The sequence below is a fragment of the Hyperoodon ampullatus genome, assembly GCF_949752795.1.
Source record: "Hyperoodon ampullatus genome assembly, chromosome: 5".
Classification (NCBI taxonomy): domain Eukaryota; kingdom Metazoa; phylum Chordata; class Mammalia; order Artiodactyla; family Ziphiidae; genus Hyperoodon; species Hyperoodon ampullatus.
The window spans coordinates 101799372-101813329 of NC_136918.1; the positions used below are offsets into that span (position 1 = coordinate 101799372).

The following is a 13958-nucleotide window of genomic DNA, read 5'->3' on the forward strand; positions in this document are numbered from 1 at the left end:
GCCTTACAACCACAAAAATAATATATATAAAGAAAATGGGAGTAAAAATGGCATATTACTTAAAGTCATAACTATTAAATGCTAATTTTAAAAAGTTGTATAATCCAGTAAAAGAAATCCTTCTTTATAAATATTTTTCCAAAAAATTCTTCTATTCTTTTAAAACAGATTATCGATATTTATAAGTGATATAGGTTAAGTGTTTTAGAAAGTTCTCAAGACATTGACGTAGAGGAACAATATTTAAATTCAATACCTTTGCATTTTTAATATTCTAGGAGTTGCCTGAAATTCTCCTTCTCATTTAGAAAGTACACTGATCTAACAGGCTTAAGGCCTGCCTTCTTTTTCCTTTGTGGTTACTAATTTGCTCTATCAGCTTTGCCAAGTAACTTAATGTCCATATAAATTCCATTAGTAAAATAAGTGCAGTAATTTATGCTGCTTACTTACTTTGGAAAGGTGGAATAAAAAGATAAAGTGGTAGAATTAAATTAATATACACAGTTGAAAAGCATTTGGTCTTTTTCTTCATTTTTCCTACTATGTCAAATCCTCCATCAACTGGAGATACATTTTTATAGGTGTATTAATGGGAGAGACTGCTGAGTACAAAACATTTTTGAGTTTTTCAGAGAAACATCCTCTTTAAGTACAAAGATGCTATCCATTTATTTTGAACTTAAATTAGAACTGATTTCTATTCTTGTTTTTCTGGAGTATAATAGAGTTTGATAAAATGTTGGAGGTGAAGATAGGGGAAATTGTTAACATCGCAGTCATGCGAACAATTTCAAATAGAACAACAGACACCATCATTTTTAAACCATCCTCTTGGCTACTCTAAACAAATCCCAGAATCTCCATCAGACTGCTCCTATTGCAAAGGCTTCCTTCCTTGTTCTCCTATCATCTCTCTTATGTGCTCTCTCAGTAGCAAAACAAGTTTTTCCACCAGCTCACACTGAGGGAGTTGGGACTCCTGTTGATACACATGCCCTCATCGAAGAAATTTTTACAAATAAAGGAAGTTATGTCTCTATGAAGATGTTCCTATCTGGGGGCATTGACTTTGATGCCAATTCTTCAGTTTGATAAATAAGGCTGAAATGAAAAGTCCTGTATATAAATTTTGGCCTGTCTTTATCCATGCATTCCCCTAGAATTTAAATTCATAAAAGTGGAATTAATAATCTAAGTATATGAATATTTTTCAACTTTCTGCTTAACTGCTTTCTAGAACACTTTATATCTTCAAAAGAAATGTTTGTTGTCATAGCACACTCTGAGGCATGATATATATTAACCTGAAGCCATAACACATCTAGAAAATACAGTTAAATAGGATGTGCAAAGATTCTCTACACATTAAAAAAACTAAAAATATAACTGAGAAAAAGATTAATAGACATCATTCCATAAAATTATAAACTCCTCCAAAAAGATTAAGTGTTGAGAAATAATCACTGAGGAAGGAAAGTTCCTTGATTTCAGCTAGATATTCAGCCTAAATTCTTACTCAAATTCTCAACCCCCTTTCAACTGTTTTCTAGCTTTTCCACTCAAGGAGTTTTTCCAAGCTAGACAATATTGGAAGATTGTGTATGTGTGTGGATCCAGCATAATGTCACACCTGCAGTAGAGCCAGGTGCAACCGCTTTTTTGTCAGCCTCATTCCATGTGGTAAATATTCCTATAACTTGAGCCTACCTTTCCTCCCCGTCTTCTACCTAACTATAACTAGGTAGGTATCAGCCATTCTTGTTCATGTGAATATTAGATAAGTGAATTTGGGAGGATTTAGATTAAAATTGGACGGTAAGAAACCCCACTTCAGCATAAGTTACATTAGTTACAACTGACATTTTGTCAGGGAGGTTATCGTTGGTATATAAAGCACTATTAGAGTGACTGGTAAATGGGCATTTATTTCCCAACTGCTTATTGTTCAATGTGTGCATGTCATCAGAAGCAAATATTAGAAGGGAAAAATGATAAGTGGAAAAATTTGGAGGCTGAAGCCAATCTTGATATCCAAACAGTAATAAATATAATTAAAGGTAACTTGGGGGAAATACTTGGAATTAACATGACATATGTAAGTAGTGTATATAAAGAACTTACACATAAAAGAAAATCATAATCATTCCAATTTAAGACTAGCTAAAGGAGATAAATTTAAAATAGTCCATTTGCATGAAACATTCCCTAATTTTGCATTAGAAGAGAATTAAGTCCAAATTTTTTATAAGAAATTGAGAGCAACTGACTGAACAGGATAATCTTGGACCTGGACAATAAGTATATCAGAGACAAGTATATTAAAAAGAAAATTGATGGCTTTTTCCTTAGTTATATAGATACTATTTAAGCTTCCTACACTCTGGTGCCACATTAGAAGCAGAACTTCCAACCAAGCTAGTGTGCATTTGGAGGATGGGATCTATTCCATAATAAATGTGGCATATGTGTGGTGGGATGTACTTAAAATCATAATCTTTTACAATTAAGATATCAAACCTCAAAAAATATCCTCAATCTAGTAAAGCCTGACAACAACTCAGATTCTCACAGCCCAGGCAAATCATCTGCTGGAGGAGAAAATACTTTAAAGACTTATGATACATACTCTAGCACAGAATTAAAATATTTTTTATGACATAGCAATACACGACCATATTCTAGGTATTGTGTAATGATTAAGGGAGAAGAAATATTAATCCTATCATAATATACCTTTATAAAGATATTTATTTTCATAAGTTAGAAATAACGCCTGCACTAGGGTATTGAAATAATGATCAGGGCAACAACACAAACCTAGATGCTCATAAAGAGATAAGTAATTCATTAGGCTTTTTAGCAGATCTGTAATTTTTCAATTAATTATTTAAAGTCCAGTTTGTCAAAAGATCTGCAATTATTTCAATTATTATTTTAAATATATCTTTATGTTGAAGGACAGATGAGAACCATAAAATGTTGGATTTGAAAATAAGAATATTATTGTAATTTAGAAACTAAATTGACAGTTTTCAGTGCTTTTTGACATTATAAATGTACAAATCTAAATGTCAACAGCTAATCATGGATAATCTGCCATTGATTTTTCTCTGTTTAAAAGTACCAAGTTCTGGCAGCAATTTCTATCTCTATGCTCTTCTACAGGCACATTTCTCAAATATAAAATACAGGATCTATCAAAGGTAATTTATCTAATTTCTCAACATAAATGTTAAAGAATACTAGCAATTTCAAAGTTATGAAACACCTCTAAAAACCAATATTTAATAGAGGTAAGGAAGAGAGAATCACAATAAAACAAGAATGGTAAGAGATGGCAAGAAACTAGAGAAACATTTTTAATATTTAAATTGCATATAGTGTAAATCATACAGGTTTTACAATTTTACCATCATCTAAATATAAAATAATCAGTAGAGAAAACCACATACAATCCATTAAAATCAAGATTTTGTGTTGTTATAGTTTTTGTGCTGTTTCTTTTTAAAAGCAGCCACCATCATCAAACACACTATTTCTTAAAGAATATGATAAAACCTTTAATGAAAAAGCCAAGTGGTGCCATTTACTTAAAAACTCTATGTTCTATATATGGAATCTATTTAAAAAATGGTTATGAAGAACTTAGGGGCAGGACAGGAATAAAGACGCAGATGTTGAGAATGGACTTGAGGACACGGGGAGGGGGAAGGGTAAGCTGGGACGAAGTGAGAGAGTGGCATGGACATATATACGCTACCAAATGTATAATTGATAGCTAGTAGGAAGCAGCCGCATAGCACAGGGAGATCAGCTGGGTGCTTTGTGACCGCCTAGAGGGGTGGGATAGGGAGGGTGGGAGGCAGATGCAAGAGGGAGGAGATATGGGGATATATGTATATGCATAGCTGATTCAATTTGTTATAAAGCAGAAACTAACACCCCACTGTAAAGCAATTATACTCCAATAAAGATGTTAAAAAAAAAAAAAACTATGTTCAATCTAAGATATTATTCAATTGGGTTTTATTTTTACCTATACAGAGAGTAAGTTTTAATCTTCAAGTGCAGAACAACTAATTCAAGGTAGCTTAAAAATTGAAGTTTCCAGAGGAGTCATTTGTTTTAATTCTCTTATTGCTTATATATATTTATGATGATGAATCCTGATAAATGTGAGACTCATTTTCATTTCCCATATGTAACTCAAGATTCTTTTCTGCTTATAATTTTTAAAATTATTTCCCTTTATCTTTGCTATATTGCTAGTATTTAACTGTTAAGTACATCTCTTCAACTTTACTACGTTGTACTTAATGTCAGGGGGCAGATCCTATTTCATTTCTAGCAGGCACACAAAGTCAGTGCCAATATAGGGTCATGGTCAATATACTGAATGAATATTTATTCTCAATGTCTCCATATACTAATTCATAGATCAGTGAAAATGGTACTTTTACCTTTTCATCTCTGTAAACAATAGTTCACAGATGTGAACTTATCTATGGAACAGCTAAATCCATATTGTTTTGTCAATTATTCAATGACATATAAATAGCCTCATTAGTTAAATCTTAAGCTCTCAGAAGTCCAGGGCAAAGTGACCCATCTTTACGTTTCCTGTTCCCAGCACAGTGAAAAAACATAGTAGGTATCAATGTATCTCATTTAAAAATTGGATGAATATATACTTAATTTTGAACTAATTTGAGAATTCTAGGAAAATATATACAAATAAACCATATAGATTAAGAACTGAAGTGTTTATATATAAGTAATAAAGATAAAAATGAACAAACAAAAACCCAAAGATAACTATATCTATATTACAATGGAAAAGTATTTCAGAACTTTATAGCAGAAAGAGGATAACAATTTCATCTGATTTTAAGGCTTCATAAATTCAGGGGAAATTTTCATTTAGCTTTAACAAGTACTTAAAACTCTAGAATACTAAACTTTAAAATAAATTCTTAAATTTTACTTTTGCTTTACTAGGTAACAGAGCTCTTGAAAAATCTAAAAAACAGTGCATATATATACATGGATTTTTGGTCATAAACTAGTGAATATCATAAAGGTTCTTACACATGAAGTTTTAAATAAACAAACTACCTGCTATTTTAATAACTGGGGTGAACTCTAGCTTTCTAAACTATAAAATGAAATTATTATACTATAACACTTTAAGACAGTAAGTCATTATAATATAGGTACAATTTTTGCTCTAATATAGTATCATAAAAATAAAATTGGAGCATGTTATTTTTCACTTATTTTAAAACATGCTAAGCAATATGCTATACCAACAATATGCACTTCTGAAATTCTGTTTCTTTTTCAGATAAAAGTTAGGATCTCTTTCTGACTGCTCCCTCATTAAATTGAGCATGTAAAACAGCCAAGGAAACAGGGTAGTTTCCTCATTAAATGTTCTAGTGTTATGAAATTGTTGTGGCTACTGCAGTCTTGGAATTTTTTGTTGTTGTTGATCAGGCATTATAATTGTTAACAAGTGGACTAATGCATAGATTTTATTTAATTTTAGAAACTGACAAAAGTCTTATGATTTTGTGCAATGCTGTTAGTTTGCTCAGCTCTTTCCTGTCACACATAATGGCAACTACTAATTATTTTCACTTGCATTCACAGTTTAAATGTTGTCTAAGTATACTTTAAATCCAGAAGGAGAGTGAAAGGAAATTTTCAGGATTTTTTTTTTTAAAGAGATTTAGCTAACGTTGTCTGTCCTCAGGACATTTCTATACTTGCAGAGATAAGGCTCTAACCCACGATATTGTTATATATATATATGTATAACAAGAGAGACTTCTTAACCAATTAGGTTCATTTTAAAATTAGTACCATAATTCAGTTTTTTTCTATCCCTATTTTTCTTTCATTTTGCATGTTTATAGCTACTTAGCTACTGTATTATATTTTAAAATAAACTTCAGTTGTCTTAGACATCAATTTTTAGAATAATATTCATTGGCCACTACATAGTTTAATTTTCTAATTAAATGTTTAATTTTAATTAGTTTTAGCAATATTAAAGTATCATAGCAATATAAGGAACAAATTTCTTCCTTTAAAAGTAAAAATTAAGGTGATATTGAGATATATTTCAACTCATATTTGGAGGCAATCATTTCAATTAGTTTTAGATAATTCTTATTTGGAATACATATTAATGTAATACCTTTTTATTTCCTAGTCATCATAGGTAGGAAATTTTTCATATATTGATTTTTTTTAAATCATGTGTAAGTACTTTTCCTTATTCTATACATGATACTCTATGTACTATACAAGAATGTGTTTCTCTTTGCAAGGCTCGTGTACCACCAATATGAGTATTATAATAATAATCTGAAAGAATACATAATTATTCTACTGTTATGTTATTAGTAAGTTAACATAAGTAAATAAATTATGTACATAAATATCCCATATATCCAGATACCTAACATTATAAGAATAATACATAACTAATTCTACCTCCTGAACATTCAGTTTCTAAGGAGATGTTATATCTTCTATGATCAAAAAGTTAAGTACAACTTTACAACTGAAGTTATAAAATGAAATAGAAGGAAGAGGGGTGATTTTTCATTTATATCCAGCAAGTTCAGATCATCAAACAGGCCAACAGCTAGAGGACACAGCAGTATCCTGGGAAAGTAGCTGAATCTATTTTTCAGTACATGGACTGAAAATACACACTTTCATCCCAGTTCCTACTCCAAAGCTTAATTAAAAGGTATGCTTGCTGCTAACTGAAACTGGAAACTAGCTTCTTCACCATTAACCACAGTTTTTTTTTTTTTTTGCGGTACGCGGGCCACCCACCGTTGTGGCCTCTCCCGTTGCGGAGCACAAGCTCCGGACGCGCAGGCTCAGCGGCCATGGCTCACGGGCCCAGCCGCTCCGCGCCATGCGGGCTCTTCCTGGACCAGGGCACGAACCCGCATCCCCCCCACCGGCAGGCGGACTCTCAACCACTGCGCCACCAGGGAAGCCCTAACCACAGTTTTTAATAATAAATCTACCTTAAATAAACACACCATAAAAAGTTCATCTAACATCCTTCAAACAAAATCTCCCTCTACCTGTCAGTCCATGGAAAGCCATTACAGATGTGAAATATTTGTATTTTCTATGCATAGTTGTGTTTTTAAATGCATATTTATGTTTACTTTTCATGTAATTAAATAGAATATATGCCCACCCATAAAACTAATATTAGAAGATCCTTGTGAAGCAATTTTACAAATAAACCACATGAAAGTGTTAGTAGTATTACTTTAGCCCCTTCTTTCTCTCCCTCATGATCTCATTTACTGTAAAATTCTTCATCTCATAAAAATCATCAAGTAATTAAAGAGTAAATATCAATTACTCAAGGATATATAACATCAACAGAGAAGACTGATTTTCTAAGGAACAGAGATTGTATGATAATCACTGTTGTAGACTTAGAACCTAGCATAATGCCTGACACAGGGAGATTCTTAATATGTGACTGTTGAGTGACTTATTTTTTTAACTTTGAGATAAACTGTAATGAATAGAAATTACTTTCAAATAAATGGTACATAAATATATTATGAGAATTGAGCAACAGTACTTGTTACATGTTACCATATAACAAATGTGTTTTTAAAGTTTTTCTAATTAATTTTGGATCTAATTTTAAGAAAACAGAAAATTTTCCTGCCAGACTTGGAAAGAGACTGGAAACCCTTCACTGGATCATATATTCTGGGAGGGAAAGTTCTCCTTGAATTCTTATATAAGGTTAAGTACACTGCCTATCAAATAGTAGGCCTCTGATAAATATCTGTTTGAAGAACGAATGTTTTCACTCAGTTCTAGAATATTTATCATTGAAAAACAAAATTGTATATCCCTAAGAAGTCAATGTTTACTGAAAGGAAATCACTATAAAATATCAATAGTATTCTCCAGAACATTCTAAGCACTAAAGTAAAATATAAGATTTACTATGTTTGAATATGTATATTTAAGAATATTTAGAAACGTTTAAATGAAGCATTTCCAGAGTGTGAATTTTCTAAATATATACAAAGTATATACGACTAAGTTAGGAATTCTTATGCTTCTCTCTATTTAATGATTACATTCATATATTATTATTATAATGCAACACACTGTAATGAATAATAACTGGTCAGGGAAATTTTTTAAATTACATGCAATATACTGTTGTTTAGTGGAGAGCCTAATAGTTTCTTCCCTCATCTTAAGATCTCATTTTCTGGATCTGTTATAGGCTTTCTGAACGTGTATTTGTTTCTCTTCATTGAAACAAAATGCAGAGATAAAAGAAGACTAATAGTAAATATGTGAAACACGCTTATTTGATATCTAGTATCACTTATATTTTTGTTTTCAGTTACAGTAATCTGATCATAACAAAGATGAACAAAATTGGTGCATAAGCCAAACTTCCAAATATTGCTCTATATTTTAATAGACTCTGTTGGATTACCATATTGCTTTGTGAAGATGTCTCCACCCATGTGTGCCATTATCCACTCTGACAACAAACAACTATATATGGAAAGTTATCATGTCAAATATGCATTAAAAAATTTCATTTGTTGATCCAATATGAGTGTACCATGTTATGTACAATGGTTTGACAATGGTTTGAAATACTAAAACTGTTAAGATTATATTTTAAATCATAGTCTGAGCTGAATAGAGTGGAAAGTGGGCCTCACTCCCCCCTTCCTATCCTCTGTCAATTATCAAGTGTTATAAGCAAGGTCATTTTTACGGGGAGTAATGGAAAATTTTTTCAGTGCTTTGGAAAAAAAAGTGATGTAAATGTTGAATATCTACATTTATTTTTCTGTAATGATAAGATGATCCCATAATCCTAACTCCAAAATGTATCTCAAATCCATCTTCTTCTCCCCATCTCACTACCACCACTCTAGCCAGGCCACCATATCCCACCCCACCCGCCCCAGATAACTGCAACAGACTCCTAATTCTACTCTTGTCATCTTCCAATCATCTCTTTGCTCACTAGCCATAATGCTCTTAAAATGAAAAATGGTTAAAATCTCTCAATAGCTTCCCATTTTACCTAGGATAATATTAAAACCCAGTTCCTTTCCATGGCTTGTTTTCTTCTCTGTGGTATCTGGTTCCTCACTATCTTTCAAACCTTACTTTGTGCTAAATCTCTTCCTTGCTCAGTAAGGTCCAGTCACACTGGTCTTATTTCTTCAAACGTGTCAAGCTCATTTCCCTTCAAGGTCACTGACCAGGCAATTCCCTTTACCTAGAATGCACTTCTTCCCATTCTGTACAATTAGCTCTTTCTCATCCTTGAGAATGTGGCTTACATATCACCTCCCAGATAGGCCTTTCCAACCATCACATTTAAAATAGCAGGTCCCGGGCTTCCCTGGTGGCGCAGTGGTTGAGAGTCCGCCTGCCGATGCAGGGGACACGGGTTCGTGCCCCGGTCCGGGAAGATCCCACATGCCGCGGAGCGGCTGGGCCCGTGAGCCATGGCCGCTGGGCCTGCGCGTCCGGAGCCTGTGCTCCGCAACGGGAGAGGCCACAACAGTGAGAGGCCCGCGTACTGCAAAAAATAAAAAAAAAATAAATAAAATAGCAGGTCCCTCCTCTTATTTGCTCAGTGCCTGTATTCTTTCCTGCACAGCATATAGTTTCATTTACTTAAATATTATTTTGTCAGTCTCCCTTACTAGAAAATAAATTCCATGAGGGCATTTATAAAGTCTGCCTTACTTATTCTTTTTCTCTTCATCATCTAAATATTAAACTCGAAAACACAGTACTCAATAAAATAAGGCAAAAGTAGAGGTAAGATAATTTCCATTTTTTAAAGAACTAATGTCAGTCTAATGAAATTGCAAGTTGATCAGAACACTATAGATGTAGTATATTAAATTATGTTGCACAATTTTTATATGTATGATATAATATATACAATATTTAGTTAAAAATAACACTGTGGATGTATAAACAATTTAATCCTTCTGTACAAATTTAGTTTGATTACATGATTGACAAAGTACACTGAACAAAGTCAATCCCTTTTCATTACTTAACTATATGTACTGATCGCCACCATATTTATACTCCCAAGAAATGTTGAGTCAAGGACACAATGAAGAAATTTCTATTACTTTTGGGGTTCAGTTGACTATGTACACTGTAAAATAAGATCTGTTCTCTCGCCATTTAGGACAAATAAAATATATAGTCAGAAGTACTCATGTGTGTGAAAAGAGAAGAATGAAAGAGAAAGATTGAGATATGGTGCTTGTCATAGGGAAAGAGGATTGGTAGAAGGAAATACAAGAAATGTATGATGCCTTTTGCACTTAAGTTATTTATACCAGTAGTGATTAGTGAAGAAGGGAATTTCAACTCTAGTATTTTTCTCAATATTTAATTTTGTAACATAAAAGTAATACAAATTCCTTATTAGAAAAGTTGAAAATATTAAAAATGTAAAAAGATGTTATTTAACCACTAATTTTAGATATATATTTTCCCCTTGGGAAAATCTCAATTAAAACTGCTTTATTCATGTTATTCCTAGTTTGAAGAAGAGATCCTTAAAGAACACTGTATAATTTTTGTGCAAGAAAAAAATTTTAGATATAGTGTTATCCCAAACCCAGAGCAAAAAACATTTAGATGATCAATGCATATCAATGACATTTTATATTTCTATTTTAAACACTAATCATAATGACTAATTACACAATGGCTTATTTCAATTTGTAAATGTATAATAAAATTGCATTCTAGGTTGTTTTTATACTTATGGTAAACAAGAAAACATGTGATTACAATCTGCACCTTTACAACTATAAATAGTTTATCTCTGAAAATAAATTTTATATAAGTGAAAGGTCTTTTAGAAATATTCTTTATAAATCATTCAGTTTTCCTTATTTAACACAACGTTAAATATTTTCAGTAAAGTTTACTCTTGACCTTTCTGAAAATATTTCAATTCCTCCCCTTCAATAAATATTAGAACAACAGACTTATAGCTTGTGAACAATACTTATGGAAGTTCAACTAATTTGGGGCTATGAATTTTATTAAGCAGATATTTTTCTGCTCAGCTATGTTCACCTGTATTTACACACAACTTAGTGTATTTTACACTCAATTCATTCAAATTAATAAATTCAATGAAACTAATGACTCAGACTACTGTTTTCCTTGTTTATTTCATTTGTCACTGAATTTCCTGGGTGGAGGAGAAAGATCAATTCACACAATCTTGGTAGTAAAATGAGCTCACTAGACTCTCATATTCAAACCATATTTTGATTTAATATATTATTTGAGTATTGATTATTTTTGGAAACATAAGTCACACCCTGAGAGATGCATCAACTCTTAGACTAAAGCAGAGTAATCTCTGAATTAATGGATCCCTGGTGGCTACTAACCACTGTTATTGATACACCTGGTTACTTACATATGAAACAAGATTGTATTTTATATTCTCCTAAGTATCCTACTAGTACAGAAATAAAAGTTTACATATATTAAGAGGGTAAAATCTGTTATTTTTACATAAAAATTACCAACACGAAATAAATACTATGGTTTTAAATAGAGGGAAAACTAATGGAATAAGAGAAATCTGAGTACAAATCACGCTTTCACTTACTTAATCAGATGAAGTGATCTAGGAAGCAACACTACTTTTTGATGGATTCGAGGAGGTTTGGGTAACAGGAAGAGAGAGTCAAACTGATTTGTCTTTATAGTGCAGAGCTTCACAGCAGTTAAAAAAAACAAGAGAAGAGATGCTTCCTGTACTCAAGTTACTCTTAGCACCATCTTAAGCACCAGGTTAAAAATGAGGTAGTTCACTTTTTTGATCGTTTTACTATGCCTACGTATGGAAAACTAGGAAATGGGAAGAGGGTGATTCCTTCATTCAACCATGAAAGATTTTATATGATTTGGTAAAAATAGATAAATAACATTAAAAAGTTTACCTTGTGAATATACTTAATGAGAAGGCAAATTAAATAAAAATGAAATTTTACCCTCCAAAACAAATTTTAAAAATAAAACATGAATTCCATTAGCTTTTAGGATGAAAAGTTACTAAGAAAATGAATACGATATCCTTAAAATTAACTCTTCATCATATTACTGATGTTTATTATTATGTGTAAAAAAATCTGATTTATATTTTACATTAATATTTCTATATTGTGTACATACTATAATAATTCTGTAATACCTCATGTTTTCAATGTTTACAAATTGGTAAGATATGTTGATTCATGTCATCTATTTATGAAGCTACAAATAAGAAAATATCCCCCAAGTGTTCATAAAAATAACATTTTGAAGTTCCACATTTTATTAACTATTAGCGTGATGATTTCAGTATTCAAAAATTATCTCAAAGTATTATAAGGCGTAATTTCTAATCATTATGACTTTAGGCTGTAAAAAGCATTTTAAAAGGAATCATTTGTGTCTGATGAAAAAAATCTGAGCATATTTTCTCTATAATCTTCTGTTGAAGAACTTCTCTAAATTTTACCCAACTTAGCCTTTAGGCACTATATTACCCAAGTGTAATGCATAGCCTGTGTTTTTAGCATGTTAGTACAAGTTCAAATTAAGAGTTTTAGGAGACTACCTTTAATTATCTTATTTGTTGGGTAAACTGAGTAATACTGACACTGTTAAGCTAACTTATAAAAACATACATAAATTACATATAATTGGTAAATATTTTAGGTAAAATGTCTTTTAAAAGTATGAGAAAGTCATTAAAATAGATAAATAAAAATTACTGCAAGAGGTTAACAAACAACTCCTCTATGTCCTTAAATTTAACATGAATATCTGAAAGGTCATATTTTAACATTTGACACATTTTGGTAGAATGGCACTTTAGTCATGTGAAGAGTCTAACATGTGTTTTATTTATGTTGGTATCCTCAGGGCCTTGGATAGTTACCAGCACTTAATGAAAAAATATATGTTGATTTAGGGAAATGATTGCAAGGAAATAACTGTTAAAATATCTCTAGTAAACTTGACTTCAAAGTATACATCTCTTTAGTAGCCCTAGACACATTTGGTACAACATAAATGTCTGATCTTCCAATTATTAAAAATTTCCTCTCTCCTTTCAATAAAAAGGTCAAATAATTACATGTTATTTTTAACAATCTTCTATTTTCAGAGGTAGATTAAGTAACTACCCCTTTGATATTTAATGCCAATACTCCTTGAAAACAAATAAGGGACGTGTGTGAAGGTATACACCGCCATAGGAGAGTATGGCACTATAGGTGGTGCTCATATGATACATCCTTACAGGCATGATGGTTGTGTAGGATTTTCAAATTGACATATGCATTTGTGACTGCAACTTGGCAGGTCAAAAAAAAAAAAAGAGAAAGAATTAGAAAAACATGTCAAAAGTACCAGTTGTATAAATAAGAACAATTGAATATTGATTCTGAATAATTCTAACAAATTGGTCATACACGTTGATAACAAAAAATAAGGCTGTGTTGTTTTGCCTTCTCTCTCAACCTTCTCACCCTCGCACAAACAGTGCACACTTTCATGTCATCTGACCTCCATTTATATATCTGCAAATTATTTCGAAGCCTTATATGTTGAATCGTAACTATAATTGAAGTTTTATATTTGAAGTATTTGTAAAAGTGTGACATTACCAGGTAACATTGGTAGCCATCACAGTGCCAGTGAGAGCATCAAGCCAGGTACATGCTGGAAAACTTTTATGGTTGTTCATCTCTTAGTCTAGGAGGATTTAGATTATGCAGGTGATGTTTTTTATAGATCCTTAAATATTCATAGCAGAAATCCAATGAGATATGTCTCATAAAGATTGTTGGATAGAAGGCAAGAAAATG

At 31.8% G+C, this 13958-nt stretch overlaps 1 protein-coding gene across 4 annotated transcripts in view; it reads right to left on the reverse strand.

Moving 5' to 3' along the window:
- The window catches only part of EPHA6 (EPH receptor A6), a gene marked incomplete at both ends in the record, with an annotated part of 853969 nt that overhangs the window by 838936 nt on the left and 1075 nt on the right, over positions 1-13958 (reverse strand). The gene's annotated exons all lie outside the window — the stretch shown is intronic.